The 17,906-nt window shown below is 44.8% G+C and overlaps 1 pseudogene; it reads left to right on the plus strand.

Moving 5' to 3' along the window:
- LOC132486897 (eukaryotic translation initiation factor 2 subunit 3-like) overlaps positions 1-7,580 on the plus strand; it is a 34,000-nt pseudogene extending 26,420 nt beyond the window's left edge.
- Positions 7,581-17,906: the final 10,326 nt, after the last annotated feature.

The following is a 17,906-nucleotide window of genomic DNA, read 5'->3' on the forward strand; positions in this document are numbered from 1 at the left end:
TTTATTTTTATTTTTTATTAGTTTCTGCTTTATAACAAAGTAAATCAGTCATATATATACATCTGTACCCACATCCCTTTCCTCTTGCGTCTCCCTCCCTCCCACCCTCCAGGCGGTCACAAAGCACCGAGCTGATCTCCCTGTGCTATGCGGCTGCTTCCCACTATCTATCTACCTTACGTTTGGTAGTGTATATATGTCCATGCCTCTCTTTCGCTTTGTCACAGCTTACCCTTCCCCCTCCCCATATCCTCAAGTCCATTCTCAGTAGGTCTGTGTCTTTATTCCTGTTTTACCCCTAGGTTCTTCATGACATTTTTTTTCTTAAATTCCATATATATGTGTTAGCATACGGTATTTGTCTTTCTCTGGCAGGTGGATTCTTAACCACTGCGCCACCCGGGGAGTCCCAAGCCCTAAGTTTTGAGATAGTTTGTTTATGCAAAATATTATAATACCAACGTTGTGAGTAATCTGGAATGTTTTCCATTTCCCACTCTTGAGTCTGTACAGTTCCCTCTGCCCAAAGTGATGTTCTTGGCCCTGTCTAACTAATGAATGTATTTTCCTGCAACTACTTAATTAATGTTTTATTGACTTACAGCATATATGTAGAAAAGTTCATGTCATAAACCTACAGCTTGATACATTTCCACCAGTTGATTATGCTTTGTAAACTACGGTCAGATGCCTGCCCCCATGCTCCATTCCAGTCACTAGCCATGCCCCCAAGGATAAGCACTGTTCTGACTTCTTATACCATGGTAGGTTTTGCCTGGTTTTGCACTTAATGTCAATAGATCATACAGTGTGTTCTCTTCTGTGTCTGGCTTCTTTTGCTCAAAATTATATCTGTGAGATTCATCCACATTGCTTTGTGTAGCTATAGTTTATTTTCATCACTGTATAGTTTTCAATTTTGTGAATATGCTACATTTTATTTATCTATTCTATTGGTGGATATTCAGGTTGTTTCCAGTTTGGCCCTATTACGAAAAGTACTACTGGCACGTGCCTTTTGGTGAACATATGTATGTATGTACTTCTGTTGGTTATTCTTAGGAGTAGAATTATTGGGTTATGGAGCACTCTCACAGTATATTAAAACTTTTTAAAAATCAAAATATAAAGTGGTATGCATAGATTAACAACAACCATATGAAAGGAGGGAAAAAAATAAATACCTATGCATGGAGTAAAGAAGATATTACAAGAGAAAAATAAAACAAAATGTTGACATGGTTTATAAAGGAAATAGGGGTGATTTTTTCCTGTTGACATACCGTCTTTCCCAGTAGTTGTATAATGACCATGTACTCTTTTATAATCAAAAGAAACACTTAATCCTATTGATCTCCAAAGTCTTGCTCAAATGCCACCTCCTTCCAAGTAGTCTTCCAAATAACATAGCCAGATCACCATAGCCAGCCAGTGTCTTACTTCATTTTTACAGTTTCTAGGGCAAAACCACATTGCAGCAGAACACAGTACCTTACCTAGAGAAGGTGCTGTCAAAATGTCTCATCCTTTCCCTATAGTCATATAAATTTCAGCAGCAGCTCACATTTCTCAAAAGAGTACCCCAATTTGCCAGTAAGAAGGCAGGGATCTGAACCCAGATTACCATCTCCATTTTCAATTTGAAAGCACTTGACGCTGGAAGGGTTAAGCAATAGGCCCATTGTCACTCAGCAAATCTTTGGAAGAGGCATTCTAAACAGCTCATTCAGGAAAGAGAAATCTGGTGCAAAGCATATAATCCAAGTATATTTTGAACAGAGAGAAGAGCAGGGGAAGAGATTAAGAAAAAAAAACAAACATTTGGAAACTTCAGTTTTGTATTACCAGCTATATAACTTTGAGCAAGTTAATTTACCTCTCTGAACTTCAGTTCCCTGTCTGTCACATTGGAGGGATGACAGTGGACTAATTTCCTGCATGGCAAATAGGGTTCAACTCTGATTAGGTGGTGGTGGCTGCCTAGAGTGCTGCGTTAAGAAAGATTCTGAGGACAAGGCCAGGCTTAGTGGGGAAGGGTGCTATGGTTGATTAATAATTCCTGCCATGAGCAGAGGATTTGAAATTGGTATTATGTTTATTAGAAATTTATTTGTCTTTCCTGGACATATTCCTCTTCAAGATCCTTTCCAGCCCTGTGTTCAGAGTTCCTGGGTTTAGGAACTCGTGTTTGGTGGGCATAATATTCTTCCCATAGGCAATTCTCTTAATTCCAAAGGGGAAGGAGTTTTAATTATCTTCTGAAGCTATAGACTTCGTCTCCAGCAATGTATGTGATATATATTTAAGTTATCTGTAAGACTTTCAGAGATCCTTAGAGACGAAAATGTCTGGATACAAAGTGTTAATTACATAATTGTAATCGTTCTTTTGAGATAAATCATATTATGACATTTGCCACATTTGACAGCCTTTCCTGTTGCACATTCCCCTCCCCTCCAGTTGAAGTTGGTCCCAGGAAGTGAGTGTGTATCCTGACTGGTGTAGCGGGCAGTGGAGTCAGTATATAGGTGAAGAAGGGGAATGTCCTGGGTACAGTACCAGGGTCCCAGACCACTCCGAGTCCCCAAGATTGGCTCATTAGCTCTGTCGGGACTCACCTGGAATGTTAGATGGCTTGGGATTTCTGGAGGGAGGTTGATCTTTGTGTTATCTTTGAAACAAATATCCTATAACCTGTGGGAGAGTGAGAGGTATTGTTTGAACAATCTAAGTAACACATAAATTGTATGTTTGTGGCTGACAAGGCACTCATAAACTGGATGACAGATAAGCACGTCATGCGGGTCTAGCAGAATAGTCAGGCTGTCAATAACACAAGCTTTGGAATCATACTGCTGTGAGACTGAACATACCTCTGACATTTATAAATGAATTTGCACCAGCCACTTAACCTCCGTTTTCTCATCTGCAGAATGGGTTTAATAATAGTACCTACTTCAAAGGGTTATTGTATGACATAACTCATGAAAAGCACAAGTGTCTGGCACAGATTAAGCTTGCCTACGTAGGAAATATTACTATTAATATTATTATCTTAAAAATAATTATTAGGGCTTCCCTGGTGGCGCAGTGGTTGAGAGTCCACCTGCCGATGCAGGGGACACGGGTTCGTGCCCCGGTCCGGGAAGATCCCACATGCCGCAGAGCGGCTGGGCCCATGAGCCATGGCCGCTGAGCCTGCGCGTCCGGAGCCTGTGCTCTGCAACGGGAGAGGCCACAACAGTGAGAGGCCCGTGTACCGCAAAAAAAAAAAAAAAAAAAAAAAAGTTATTGGCAGTGATTTCTAATTATATATGAAATAAAACTCAAAAATACGAATTCAGGGACTTCTCTGGTGGTGCAGTGGTTAAGAATCTGCCTGCCAATGCTGGGGACACGGGTTCGAGCCCTGGTCCGGGAAGATCCCACATACTGCGGAGCAACTAAACCCGTGCACCACACCTACTGAGCCTGTGCTCTAGAGCCCATGAGCCACAACTACGGAGCCCACGTGCCACAACTAATGAAGTCTGCGTGCCTAGAGCCCATGTTCCACAGCAAGAGAAGCCACCACAACGAAGAGCAGCCCCGGCTCGCCGCAACTAGAGAAAGCCTGCGCGCATCAACGAAGACCCAACACAGCCAAAAAAAAAAAAAATTTAATTAATTAATTTAAAAAAATACAAATTCAACTTCTGTAAACTTTGTGGACATCAAGACAGGGGCTGGAATGGGGTGAAGTTTTTTGTTGTTGTTTTAATAAGTAACGGAATGCTCTGTTTAAAAATGTTAGAAAATACAGATTGGCCAAAAGAACAAAATCGGTACTCAGAAATAACCACTGTTTATCTTTTGGTATATATCCTAATGATGATGACCTACATGTATTAAAACAAAAAAGGACATTTGACACAAACAGTATCACACTGAGCAAGCTGTTTTATAGCCAGCTGTTTTTCAATGAGTAAAGGGAGGTCTACAGGCAAATGTACTGGGTTTTTGTTTGTCTGGTTTTTTTCTTATTGTAATAAAAGCCACCTAACATAACATTTTCCATTTTAAAGTGTACAGCTCAATAGTGTTAAGTATATTCACATTGTTGTAAAACAGATCTCCAGAGCTTTTCATCTTGCAAATCTGAAACTCTGTACCCACTAAGCAATTCCCCTTTCCCCCTTCCCCCAGCCCCTGGCAACCACCATTCTACTTTCTGTTTCTGTGAGTTTGACTATTTTAGATGCCCCATATAAGTGGAATCATACAGTATCTGTTGCTTTGTGATTGGCTTATTTCACTAAGCATAATGTCCTCAAGCTTCATCCATGTTGTAGCATGTGGCAGAGTTTCCTTCCATTTTAAGGCTGGATAGTATTCCATTGTATGTATGGACCACATTTGTTTATCCATTCCTCCACTGATGGACTTTGTTGTTGTTTCTACCTCTTGGCTATTATGAATAATGCTGCTATGAATATGGGTATGCAAACAGCTCTACAAGACCCTGCTTTCCATTCCTTTGGATATATACCCAAAAGTGGGATTGCTGGATCATATAGCAGTTCTTTTTTTTTTTTTTAAATATTTATTTATTTATTTGATTGCACTGGGTCTTAGTTGCGGCAGGTGGGCTCCTTAGTTGTGGCTCGTAGGCTCCTTAGTTGAGGCTCGCTGGCTTCTTAGTTGCAGCACGTGGGCTCATTAGTTGCGGCACGCAGGCTTCTTAGTTATGGCATGCGAACTCTTAGTTGTGGCGTGCATGTGGGATCTAGTTCCCTGACTAGGTGTCGAACATGGGCCCCCTGCATTGGGAGTGCAGAGTCTTAACCACTGTGCCACCAGGGAAGTCCCCATATAGTAGTTCTATTTTTAATTTTTTGAGGCAGCTACATACTGTTTTCCATAGTGGTTGCATCATTTTACATTCTCATCAACAGTGTACAAGGGTTCCTGTTTCTCCACATCCTCTCCAACACTTACTTTCTTTTTCTTTTTCTTTTTTTTTTTTTTTTTTTTTGGCCGTACGCGGGCCTCTCACTGTTGTGGCCTCTCCCATTGCGGAGCACAGGCTCCGGACGCGCAGGCTTAGCAGCCATGGCTCACGGGCCCAGCCGCTCCACAGCATGTGGGATCTTCCTGGACTGGGGCACGAACCCATGTCCCCTGCATCAGCAGGCGGACTCTCAACCACTGTGGCACCAGGGAAGCCCTCTTTTTCTTTTTTGATAGTAGCCATCCTAATGGGTATGAGGTGAACATATATATTGTTTTAACACAATCCTAGGGGGAATGCTTAAAATCCTCAAAAGAGCAAACCCTTTTGATACTGAGAAATGTGGAATCTTCCTTTTTATGTATAAATGACTAACAACCTTTCTGAAGCTTATAAAATTTAATCTCATCAAACATATTCAGCTTTGTGGATGAGCCTCCCATCACTCCAAATTTTAGGGTGTTTACTTATCGAAGGACAGTTACTAGTTTTGTGATGTTGCAGCAGGTCAGCCCTTGATACTTTCTTTCTCCTTCTCAAAAACCGAACTTCTTCCCAATGTCTCTCTCTTTGATCTCCTCCAAGCCTTTAATCTCCTCCTCCTTCTCTGGTTCCCATCCCTGCCCTCTCCTCTTGAATGAGGTGTTTTCCATTGTTCCAACTTTCCAGCCTGGTTCCAACCCCTTCCCCTCAGCCCTCCCTGGCAGAGGCCCTGAAATTCCCCTACTTCACTCACACGCTGGGTCCCAGGAACCCTCAGATCTTTGTCTCTGGCTTAAGGCCCTTGGTTAACCTGATCCAGGAACCTGCTGGGGCGGGGTGGGGGGTGTCTGCATGTGCGTGCGAGCGCCTGCGTGTGTGTGTCTAAGGTAAGGTACTACAAGCTGTCATTCCCTTTGCAGACTTGGTTCCCACGTATGCATCTCACCACACTGAATATCACCCTATTGTAGAGACACATTCTTTTTCTCACAACCTGACCCCTATATGCCAGTCAGCATTTAATCTGGACCCTCTGAAGAAACAGTTGGCTGTTAAAATGCCCAAAGAAACCATGTCTGAGAGACCATGTGCTACCTTTCTAAAGGCTTTTCTTGAGCCCTTTATATTATACTTTTTTTTTTTTTGCCATAAATGCTGACCTTAGACATTGATCCCCTCATGAAATAGGACTCCGCCATACCATTTTATCATTTTAAAAAATTGTGTTTGGGACCTCCCTGGTGGTCTAGTTGTTAAGACTCTGCGATTCCACTGAAGGGGGCACGGGTTCGATCCCTGGTTGGGGAACTAAGATTCCGCCTGCCACGCAGCGCGGCCAAAAGAAAAAAAATTGTGTTAAATTTACAATAATATACTGTACAGATTTTCTCATTTTTGCTTTTTTTTTTTACTGTACAGATTTTAAGTTTACAGTTCAATGAGTTTTGACAAACATAAACCCCTATGAATTACAAGATTTTGATACACAGTCAGCTAATTTAGAGAAATTGCAAGAGTCCACAGAACTGTTGGAAAGAGAATGGAGTTTGGAGTCAAGAGAGCTGGTTACCAAGTCAAGCCTCACATTAACCAGCTGTGTGACTTTGGGCCTGTGCCCTCGCCTCTCTAGGCCTTGGTTTCTGATCTGTACAGTGAAGAGGCTGTCTCTGGGTCCACAAGGCATAACAGGTATTGAACAAAGGTCACACAAGATTCCTGACATTATGCAGAGCTACTGTGTCCTGCTGATATTTGCAAAAGTGAATGTGCATCACCTGGATCCTGCCAATCAAATTGCTGAAGAAGAGAAACTGAAGAAACAATCATTATAACAATAAACAAAGATGGCAGAAATCAGCCAAACCAAGCCCTGCATCTTGTAGGAATGTATCAAATGCTTGTAAGTAAACCCTTCTCAAATTTGTTTGCTCTGGTACATTAATAAAAGAAGATTCTGGGGCTTCCCTGGTGGCACAGTGGTTGAGAGTCTGCCTGCTGATGCAGGGGACACGGGTTCGTGCCCCGGTCCGGGAGGATCCCACATGCCGCGGAGCGGCTGGGCCCGTGGGCCATGGCCGCTGAGCCTGCGCGTCTGGAGCCTGTGCTCCGCAACGGGAGAGGCCACAACACTGAGAGGCCCGCGTAACGCAAAAAATAAAATAAAATAAATAAATAAATAAAATAAAAGAAGATTCTGAAAGGAGTAGCTTCAACTTCACAAGTACCCAAAACACACTGTTTGCCAAATAGGTTGAATTTAGCTCTTTTGCTGTTTGGAATCTAATGTGCCTTGCTGAAAGAGGAAAGGGCTTCTCTGACAACATAAGATGAATCCCTCCCATTTAGATAGCATTTTTTCACTTTTCAAAGCCTTCTTGTCTATTTCCTATTTGTTCTGTACATCGGTTCTGTGACAGAAGGCAGGACAGGGATTATCCCTCCCCTTTTTTCAGGTGAGGATCCTGAGGCCCGGAAGGATGAAGTGACTGTCCTTACAGTCACCAACGAGCACACCCCTCTGATTTCCCAGCCCTGTGTTTTTGGGCTGTGCCCCACTCTTTTGCAAACAGATCAAGCAACCCTGAGATCAGAGTCCAAGAAGAACTAAAAACAATAACAAAACCAAGAAGGGCATTTATAGGTGGCAGTTAACGGTAACAAACGTTTATGGCCTTCCCACTAGGTATTAACACTTGCAGTTCTCCCAACAGCCCAATGAATGTTCTGTCTGTTTTACAGAAGAGGAAATGGAGGCACCAAGAGGGCTCCTGGCTTGCTCAAGCTCACAAAGCAAGGAGGTTGTGGAGCTGAGATTCTGCCCAGGTCACCTGGCTCAGATCCCTGGCCCTTCGCCCCCATGCTACACTGCCTCCTGTTTCACTGTGCTGCTGAGTAAAGAGCTTTGATTTGACAAAGCTGCTGATTGACAAGAGGAGCAGCTCTGAGAGGGCGCGAGGCCTTTATTCTGGGCACTTCGAGTGGAATCAAGGTGATGGTGATCATTACTGAGCACTGTTTAGGGCAGGTAGGGTTTAGGCAGAGGGCTGGTCAGTTGTCCTGGAAGGTCCCTTCTAACCAGAGAGTGTAGGGTTTGATGAAATCTCTCATAGGTCCCAATCTTTCAGTTCATGACATTGACAAGTCCGCCTGGCTCTCAAACTTCTGGCTTGAACATCCTCTCCCAGCCCGTCCTGCCTGCCAACCATCCCCTCCTCGTGGACACTGGGATCAGTGAGTTGGGAGAACAGGTGGCTGTGCATGGATCATCCTGGAAATCTGACAGCATGGTCTCCAGCCCAGGGACTAGGGAGGAGGGACATCAGAGCACTAAATTACAGGCTGTCTGCCACCTGATTAAATCAGCGCGCACGTACAGTGCTGTGGAGATGCAGCACGCCGGGCTCACTCCTGGGCCCAAGGCCCAGATGTTAGTCACAGAACCACAGTCAGAGCGCCAAGGGCCCTCAGTAGCCCCTCATCCAGCCACTGCATTTCACATGTGGGGATACTGAGGCCCAGAGAGGGGAAGCAACTTGCCAGAGACCACACAGCATTCCTTCAGCAAAATATTAAGGGTCTGCTGTGCTTGTGACTGGGAATACGAAGGGTGAACAAAATAGCCACGAGCTCCAGGCTCACAGTTTACATGTTAGTGGAGGAAATGGGAAAAAGATGAGATTATGATCTGTGCTATGAAGCACATGAAGTACTTCAGCCAAGTCGATCAAGGGAAGTCTCTCTGGGAAGGGGCCATTTAAGCTGAGGCTTGAAGGATGAGAAGTGCATGCTGTTTGTGTGCGTGTGTTGGGAGGATGTGTTCCAGGCGGTGCCCCCAGGCAGGGATGAGTTCCCGGTGTTTGAGGAGCTGGCACAGGGCAGGGGAGGGGGAGAGGAGCAGAGAGGGGAAATTTGAGGTGGATGGAGTCTGGAGCCCACGGGGTCTTGTGGGCCGAGATGAGAGGTCTGGAGTTTATTTCTGTTGCACTCTGAAGCCATTGGAGGGTTTTATGCATGGGAGTGGCAGATGTGTGGTAACATTTCCTGCTTTTCCCAGTGGAGGGGCTCCTTGGGAGCCCTGTCACCCTGGAGGCTTGCAGAGAACATGCAGGCAATGCTATCGGTGCAAAATGAGCCTGGCTAAACCTTGTCTTTGGTGATCTCTACGCACTTTACCCACATTAGGTAATTAGGCCACTCAACGTTATTTGAAGTTCCCTATTCCTACCATGTGTCACAGATCCAGAGACTCAAGTGCTGTGGGACCCTGTGGGAATTGGCAAACCTCTCTGATCCAGTGACTGTCACTGAGTCAGGCAGTCAGGCAGCTTCATTAGTTTGCCACAGCCTTTCCCTATTTCATTTCTGCGACCAGCACTCATCCTCTTTGCCACAGAGGTGTGAAATGTTAGAAACTACCATCAAGACTGCTCGGATGGAAAGAAGTTTAGTTCTAGATGGCCATAGTTAGGCCACAGTTCATACTTGGGCTCCTGTGACCACACCTCCTTCCTGGTGCCTTGAGCAGTGCAGTGAGTCTTCAAGGATGATGACACAGATCAGTAATCCAATCATCAAACATTGACAGTGTGACCTCCTGAGTCACATGACCTCATCCGAGATAAAGGGCAACTCATTTCTTTCGTCTTCTTTTTTTTTTTTTTTTTGCGGTATGCGGGCCTCTCACTGTTGTGGCCTCCCCAGTTGCGGAGCACAGGCTCCGGATGCGCAGGCTCCGGACGCGCAGGCTCAGCGGCCATGGCTCACGGGCCCAGCCGCTCCGCGGCATATGGGATCCTCCCAGACCGGGGCACGAACCCGTATCCCCTGCATCGGCAGGCGGACTCTCAACCACTTGCGCCACCAGGGAGGCCCTCTTTCGTCTTCTTAACCGAGGAAAAGGCCTGAGGAAGTCTTGGCGGGGAAACTCATAAACATCCCTGAAGGTGGCCAAATGCCAAATCAATCTGCCTTACCTCCTACCCTCCCTTTTAATCTAAACAATCCCCACTCTCCAATTTTAAGTCCTAACTCAAGTACAGCCACCTCCAAGAAGTCTTCCCTAACTGCCTTTTCCCCGTCCCTCTGGCCTGTGCTCCTCTCTGCCTCCCCTTTAGTCTCCTGAACTTGTCTGTACCATGTATTTAGTGACTGGCATGGCGTCAGCCTGTGCAGGGATCTAAATGAGGGTAGTTGGCTGGGAGTAACAAACACCAGAGGAAGCTGGGACCTGAGGCTCACTAGTGTGTGCTGGGCCCATCTAATCACAGTTAAACTCAATTAAAAAAAAAAACCCAATACCGTGTGGGCCAAAGAAAACATGCTGTGGGCTGAAATTGGCCAGCGGGCTGGCAGCTTGCAACAGCTAGAATGTTATCTGGAGGAGAAGGCATTGCATTTAGAATCTTTAGAAGTCCTGGAGCTGCCACCAACTAGCAGTGTGAGTCAGATAAGTACCTAATCTTTCTGAGCCTCAGTTTCCTTATCTATAATTAGCGTAACACTGGCTCTGCTTTCTTCATGAAATTTGAAGAATGGTTGCCTTGACTCTATGCCAGTGACCACTATCCTTTTTAATAATGACAGACATTTATTCAGAACTTACTATTTGTCAGGCACTGTTCTAAGCACTTTACAAGTATTAACTTACTTAGTCCCCACAATAACCCTAAGAGGTAAGTGCTGTTATCATCTCTATTTTACAGATGACAAAACTGAGGCAAAGAGAGGTGAAAGGAACTTGCCCAAGGTCACAGAGGTGGTGGGTGGCAGAGCTGGGACTATAACACCCTTACACAAACACTGGTTCATTTAATGTTCTCTGAATTTTATCAGGCAAGTATTTCCCTTTTCATCATTTTATAGATGGAGACACTGAAGCTCAGAGAAGTGAAGTAACTTGCCTGATACCACACAGCTTGGAAGTGGGCAAACCTGAGCTTCAACCCAACTCTTTGACCCCAAACCCTTTGCCCTTTTTTCTGTGCCATATGTAAAGGACAGGCAAGTGGTCTGTGAAGAGAACAGTGTGCTGGTAGAGGGAGTTTTGTTCCCCAGGGCAGAAAACATGTCTTGCCCTTTCTTTTTTCTTTTTTTATTTTTTTTAGCTTTTTATTTTATATTGGGGTAAAGCTGATTAACAATGTTGTGATGGTTTCAGGTGCACAGCAAAGCAACTCAGCCATACATATACATGTAGCCATTCTCCCCCAAACTCCCCTCCCATCCTTGCCCTTTCTTGTTTCTACTCCAGTCCCTAGCTCAGGGCCCTGCTGTCCTGGAGCTCAGTTATGATCATGTTGCCAAGAAAATTGCCTTCTGCCTTCATTTTGACTGCTGATTCCCACCTGCCCCCATGAACTTGGATGTTTCTTGACCCTGGAATGTTTAAACATGGTTACCTTCATTTGGCTATGAGAGTTTTGCATTTTCAATGTGTGCTATCTCTGTTTCCTGTGGTGTGATGCAGGGGTCTGGAATGGGAGGGGAGAGACCTGGGCTCTGATCTTGATTCTGCTGCCCCAGAATCCTGGAGCAAGTCACTGAACTTCTGTGGGGCTCAGTTCTTCAGCTGCCAACTGGGGACAATCACATCTGTCCTCTCTCCGTGAAAGTCCTTTGGGAAATGCAGTGTGGTACAAATAGAAGGTGGGCTGCTGTGAGGTGAGGCATACCATAGATGCTCAATAAATGACACCTCATTGACTATGTGGAGGGGATTTGCAACGATGTGGAGACAATGCTCGTAATACACTGTTAAGGGGGGAAAAAAAGCAAAAACTAAAGCTGTTGAATGGGCAGTATGATCTCAATTATGTAAAATACAAACAGAAAAGAGACTAGAATACACCAACTTGCCTATGATTGCTTCTGGGCTGTGAGCTTATATGTGGGTTTTGCTTTGCTAGACTTAAATTTTTTTTTCTACTTGCAAAAGTTAGCCCATTTTGTATTATATTTTATCATTTGAAAGTATATCTATAATTTATTTTTATTATATATAATAAATATATTTATTATATATATTATACATTAAGTACATATATATTAAATGTTTATATATGTTTATATATAAATAAATATTTAAAATTTAGTGCTTGGCCCTTGACAGTGTTGCTCTAGTTACCAAAACATTGATGTGATCAGGAGTGATCCTGCATCCGTTCATTCATTCATTCCTTTGTCCAGAAAACATACTGAGGGCTAGCTGTATAAAGGCAGCACTGATGGTTACTATAAGCAACACTAAGAAGAATGGGGTATAATCCTTGCCCTCAAGAAATATATTATAATCTAGATGGAGGATAAGGTATATTTATAAGTAATCATAATTGAAGATAGAAAGTAGTAAATGCTTTAGGGAAATTGGCACTAGGAGTTAAGAGAGGGGAGAAATCTATTTGAACTATGGAGATTAAATAAGATTTTTGTGAAGAAGTTGGCATTTTGGGCTGAGCCTTGAAGGACCAGTAGAATTCTGGACAAGTGGAAATGGAAAGGCATCACTGGCAATAATAAAAATAATGAAAGGTAATATTTACTTAGCATATACTATGTGTCAGGCATTGTGCTTTTAAATTACACACATTCTCTCATTTAAGGCTCACTGAAGCTCTGTGAGGAAAGTAGTATTATCATCTCCAATTGACAGATGGGGAAACTGAGGCTTAGAGAGAGGGTGGATATTTTCCCGAAGTCACGAGGTGGTCAAGCTGGGATTCACGCTCAGGACCTCGCAGCTATGTCAGAGTGAGAGAAATAACATGACTTGAGGCAGGAAAGCATGGGACCCACAGGGGATTAGACGGGAGCTTCCTAAAGGCAGGGAATATGTGTCTTGCCCTCCTCTCCATGTCCAGGGCCTGGACAGTAGCTGGCACATTACAGATGCTTAATAAATATTTGTCGAATGAAAGAATAAAACAAACAGTGGTCCACTGCTGCTGGAGCATAGGCCTGTGTGGCTAAAGGCAGTAGGACAGGCAGGGATGTGTGGGTGGAGATTTTAAGCAGAGGCAGGGCCCGTCAATCAAAGAGCCAGAGAATTGGCTCAGGCAGTGTGGTAGGCTGCATGGCAGGGAGGAGAATTTAGTTGGTGGGGAGGCTCATCAGGAGACCACTTGAGACAGTGCAGGAATACCAGGGAGGGGAGTGGGGCTGGGGGAATAGGCTGTGTAGGTGGAATGGAGTGGAAAGAGTTGTGGGATGGTGCCTGTCTCTAACTCAGTGGTGAACGTGTTAAAAGTTGATTTTCTATCGGACCTTCTTTGCAAATCTGTCCTCCTCTTTTACCAGCCTTGTGGGGCGGCTTGGGCGGCCTCTGAGCCTACTTCCTCATCTGTAAAATGGGGATAATCACACTTACAGAAAAGGGTTGCCCTGAGGGTTAACCATGTATTATGGGAACAGTCAGTACCCTCCCCTACTCCTTAGCCCCCTTACATGTTAACTATTGCTTTTTGCATCTATTTGACAAGAGGAGATCTAGGCTGAGCCTCCTCTTGTGAACTGAAGTAAATTTCTTGGCATGTGCCATAAGGCCCAAAAGTCTTCAGGTTTTGGAAAACACTCTCTAGCTGATACTGTTTGTTTGGCCAATGCCCCTCCCTGTTTGGCCAATGCCCCTCCCCTCCCCACCCACTCTTCCATGTTGGTATAAAGAGGCCTCAAGCCCAGAAGCCCCTGGTATCAGAAGAAGATAAGTGATACGGCCCAAGTTCTTCCAGAAACAAAAGGTCCTTTGGAAAATGAAACTCAAAGAGGAATAAAAGTGAATGTCCAAGTACGTTAAATTTTCCTTCCGACCAAGCACAGGTAACAAGCACAGATAAAGGAACCACTCCCCTTTTACATGTGTTCCCCCCAGAAAAATAGTTTCAGGGAAACTGTATCTGTCTTTACACCCATAAGCTCAATGGGCAGGTATTACGCTTCCTGTTTTGTGAACAGAGAAATGGAAGCCCAGGAAGGCTCAGGAGGCTGCCCCAACTCATTCAGCAAAGCCAGAGATGGGACCGGGTTATAAACCAGGTCTTCTATCTCTAGTCCCTCATTCAGCCTCCTTGTATCTCTTTTGGAAGTTGTCAGCACCAGGGGCAAACAAGCACATAATTATAAATAGGTATTTGGACCCACTTTATTTATTTATTTATTTTAAAGCAAAGTTTTCCTTTTCTTTTTTTAATTTAAATTTATTTATTTATTTATTTATTTTTGGCTGTGCTGGGTCTTTGTTGCTACATGCAGGCTTTCTCTAGTTGCGGAGAGCGGGGGCTACTCTTCGTTGCGGTGCATGGGCTTCTCATTGTGGTGGCTTCTCTTGTTGTGGAGCACGGGCTCTAGGCGCACGGGCTTTAGTAGTTGTGGCATGCGAGCTCAGTAGTTGTGGCACACGGGCTTAGTTGCTCCACGACATGTGGGATCTTCCTGGACCAGGGATTGAACCCATGTCCCCTGCATTGGCAGGCGGATTCTCAACCATTGTGCTAACAGGGAAGTCCCTATTTATTTTAAAATATTTATTTATTTATTTATTTATTTGGTTGCACTGGGTCTTAGTTGTGGCAGGTGGGCTCCTTAGTTGCGGCTTGAGGGCTCCTTAGTTGCGGCACACGGACTCCTTAGTTGCAGCACGTGGGCTCCTTAGTTGTGGCATGTGAACTCTCAGTTGTGGCATGCATGTGGGATCTAGTTCCCTGACCAAGGATCAAACCCAGGCTCCCTGCATTGGGAGTGCAGAGTCTTAATCACTGTGCCATCAGGGAAGTCCCTGGACCCACTTTATAATTTTTATTTTTTAAGTTTGATTTTCTCTCTCTGTGTGTCTGTGAGTTTTAACCCTAGGATGTGTTGAAGCCATGGGCACAGCACAAGCTGGTCTGATCCTGGGAATTCCCTGGTGGTCCAGTGGTTAGGGCTTGGTGCTTTCAGTGCCATGGGCCTGGGTTCAATCCCTGGCCAGGGAACCAAGATCCTGTAAGCTGTGCGGCATGGCTAAAAAAAAAAAAAAAAGTTAGTCTGATCCGTGTTGCTTTCTGTCTAAAGCATATCTTGTTAAACTTCTTCTTTTTTGGCTTGAGGTCACCTATTGCTTAATTACTTGGTTCCCCCCAATTAGAAATTACCTTTTGGAGAGACAGGATTCAACTTTTTTAGTATGTTACCCCGTCCTATGTATTTGATGAGTTCTCCATAAATACCTGTGGATATGGCAGTGGAGGGAAGAGGGGCAGCCTTACAGTGTGGTGTGGGAGGTAAAAACAGGCCTGGGAGTTAGCTGCTGCCTGGGACCCTAGGCACCCACCTTACTTTCTTTTTCTGAACTGCAGTTGTTTTCACTTGTAAACAAAGATAATAACAGCTCCAATGCCTGGCACATAGTAGGGACACAATAGATATTTGTGGAAAAAATTAGTACCTATCTCATTGGGTTATTGTGAGGATTAAATGAGATAATGTATGTCAAGTATTTCTCATAGAACTTAGCATGTAGTAGTTACTTAATAAAAGTAGCTACTCTGAACAATTTGGTCATTAGTAGTATTTAGAACTGAACACATGCATGTAGAATGCCACAGCAGGTCAGGAATTAAAAAAAACAAGAACTGGACTTCCCTGGTGGCGCAATGGCTAAGAATCCGCCTGCCAATGCAGGGGACACGGGTTTGAGCCCTGGTCCGGGAAGATCCCACATGCCGTGGAGCAACTAAGCCCGTGCGCCACAACTACAGAGCCTGTGCTCTGGAGCCCGCAAGCCACAACTACTGAACCTGCATGTCACAACTACTGAAACCCGTGCTCCTCAATAAGAGAAGCCACCACAGTGAGAAGCCCGCGCACCGCAACAAAGAGTAGCCCCCACTCACTGCAACTAGAGAAAGCCTGCGTGTAGCAACAAAGACCCAATGCAGCCAAAAATCAATCAATTAATTAATTTAAAAAAAAACTGAATTCAAATTGCAATTCCATCATTTCCAGTAGAAAAAGCTACTGGATTTAGGATCCGGAGATTCAGGTGTGAGACCTGACCCTGCCATGGACTAGCTGTGTGACCTTGGTTAAGGAACTTGACTTCTCTGAACTTCAGTTTCCTGAAAAACAAGGGGACTGAGTAATCATTAAGATTCACTTTTCCACTCTAACATCCTCAGTTTAAGATGTGGTCTCATGCAGGTTACCTTTTCTTACCTTCTCTGGCCCCAGTTCGCCCATCTGTAAAATGGCACGTGAGTGTTTAGGGGCCCCTCTCTGGGGCACGGCAGGCCCAGGGTGTGAAGATCTCAGTGCCCCTCCAGCCTGCACACAGGGCCAGGTGGTGCTTGTTCAGCTCAGACTGAGTATTGGGTAGCATGAACAAGTTACTTGTCCACACAGAGCCCTGGTCCCCTCACAAAGTGTATGGGGGCACTTCTCCCCTCTACCTCCAATTATAGGAATATAGAAGGATGTTCCTGGTGGTGCAGTGGTTAAGAATTCGCTTGCCAATGCAGGGGACACAGTTTTGATCCCTAGTCCAGGAAGATTGCACGTGCCGCGGAGCAACTAAGCCGGCGAGCCACAACTACAGAGCCCACGCACCACAACTAGTGAAGCCCGCGCGCCTATAGCCCTTGCTCCGCAACAAGAGAAGCCACAGCAACGAGAAGCCTGCGCACCGCAACGAAGAGTAGCCCCCGCTCGTCGCAACTAGAGAAAGCCCGTGCGCAGCAACAAAGACCCAACGCAGCCAAAATAAATAAATAAATAAATAATAAAAGGAATATAGAAAAGAATGACCAACAATGACCATTATGTCCCCTTTTAAAAAGTTCAGAGAGGTTCTAATGTGAATCCTCTTCAGGAAATATTTATCAATAAATAAAATAAAAAATAGTGCATTCTGGTGACAATGTACAATAATTTACCTTCTGATTAAGGGTATATATAATGTCATTATGAAGAATCCTGCTTTAATTCATCAAGATCCCTTTAATCATTTAGTCATTAGCTTCCTTGGTATCTCTCTTTTCTTTTTTTTTTTTTTTTTTTTCCGGTACACGGGCCTCTCACTGTTGTGGCCTCTCCCATTGCGGAGCACAGGCTCCGGACGCACAGGCTCAGCGGCCATGGCTCATGGGCCTAGCCACTCCGCGGCATGTGGGATCTTCCCGGACCGGGGCCGAACCCGTGTCCCCTGCATCGGCAGGCGGACTCTCAACCACTGCGCCACCAGGGAAGCCCGGTATCTCTTTTGAAGCACTGGCCTCAGTCTCTATAACATACACAGCATTTTGACTGACACTGCCTCACTTGACTCCTCACAAAAGCTGAGACGGTAGAAGCAAGTCAAGCTTAATTTACCCCCATTTTTCCACCAGAGAAGGGGGTGCCCAGGGAAGTGATGCGAGCTGGCCAAGGTGTGGAGGCCATGTTATGGAAGAGTTGGGATTAAACAACAGATTGCCTGGCTGTGCCCAGGAGCACCCCTCCCCCAGTAGTCCTTGTTACAACAACCCTACAACTGGCCTCACCCCTTGGGGGCAGTTTCAGGAAGCCTTTTAATAAGCTTTATCCTCTATCCAGCGGTGTTCTAATCCTTCTTTTGGAGATGGCCAACACTTTAGGCTGTTATGTCTTAAGCAGGTGGGATCACAGCCAGCCAGAGGCGAGGACTGCTCCAAGTGAAGTGTGGGACCACAAGCACCCAAGGGGTCTTGCTAGACATGCAGATTTCTGGGTCCAATCCCAGACATGCCTGATTCCAAATGCTTTGAAATCTGCATTTAAGGTTTTCCCTCATCATCCAAAGTAGCTGATCTAGGCTAACCTATGAGACAAGCACTTGTTTATCACTTAAATTGTTTTACTGTCTCTTTCTCCATCTTAGAATGTAAATTACATGAGGATAGGGTCCTTGTAGGTCTGGTTTATTTCCAAACCCTGTTTCCTAGAACTCCTA

This window comes from Mesoplodon densirostris, chromosome 3, assembly GCF_025265405.1.
Source record: "Mesoplodon densirostris isolate mMesDen1 chromosome 3, mMesDen1 primary haplotype, whole genome shotgun sequence".
NCBI classification, from domain to species: domain Eukaryota; kingdom Metazoa; phylum Chordata; class Mammalia; order Artiodactyla; family Ziphiidae; genus Mesoplodon; species Mesoplodon densirostris.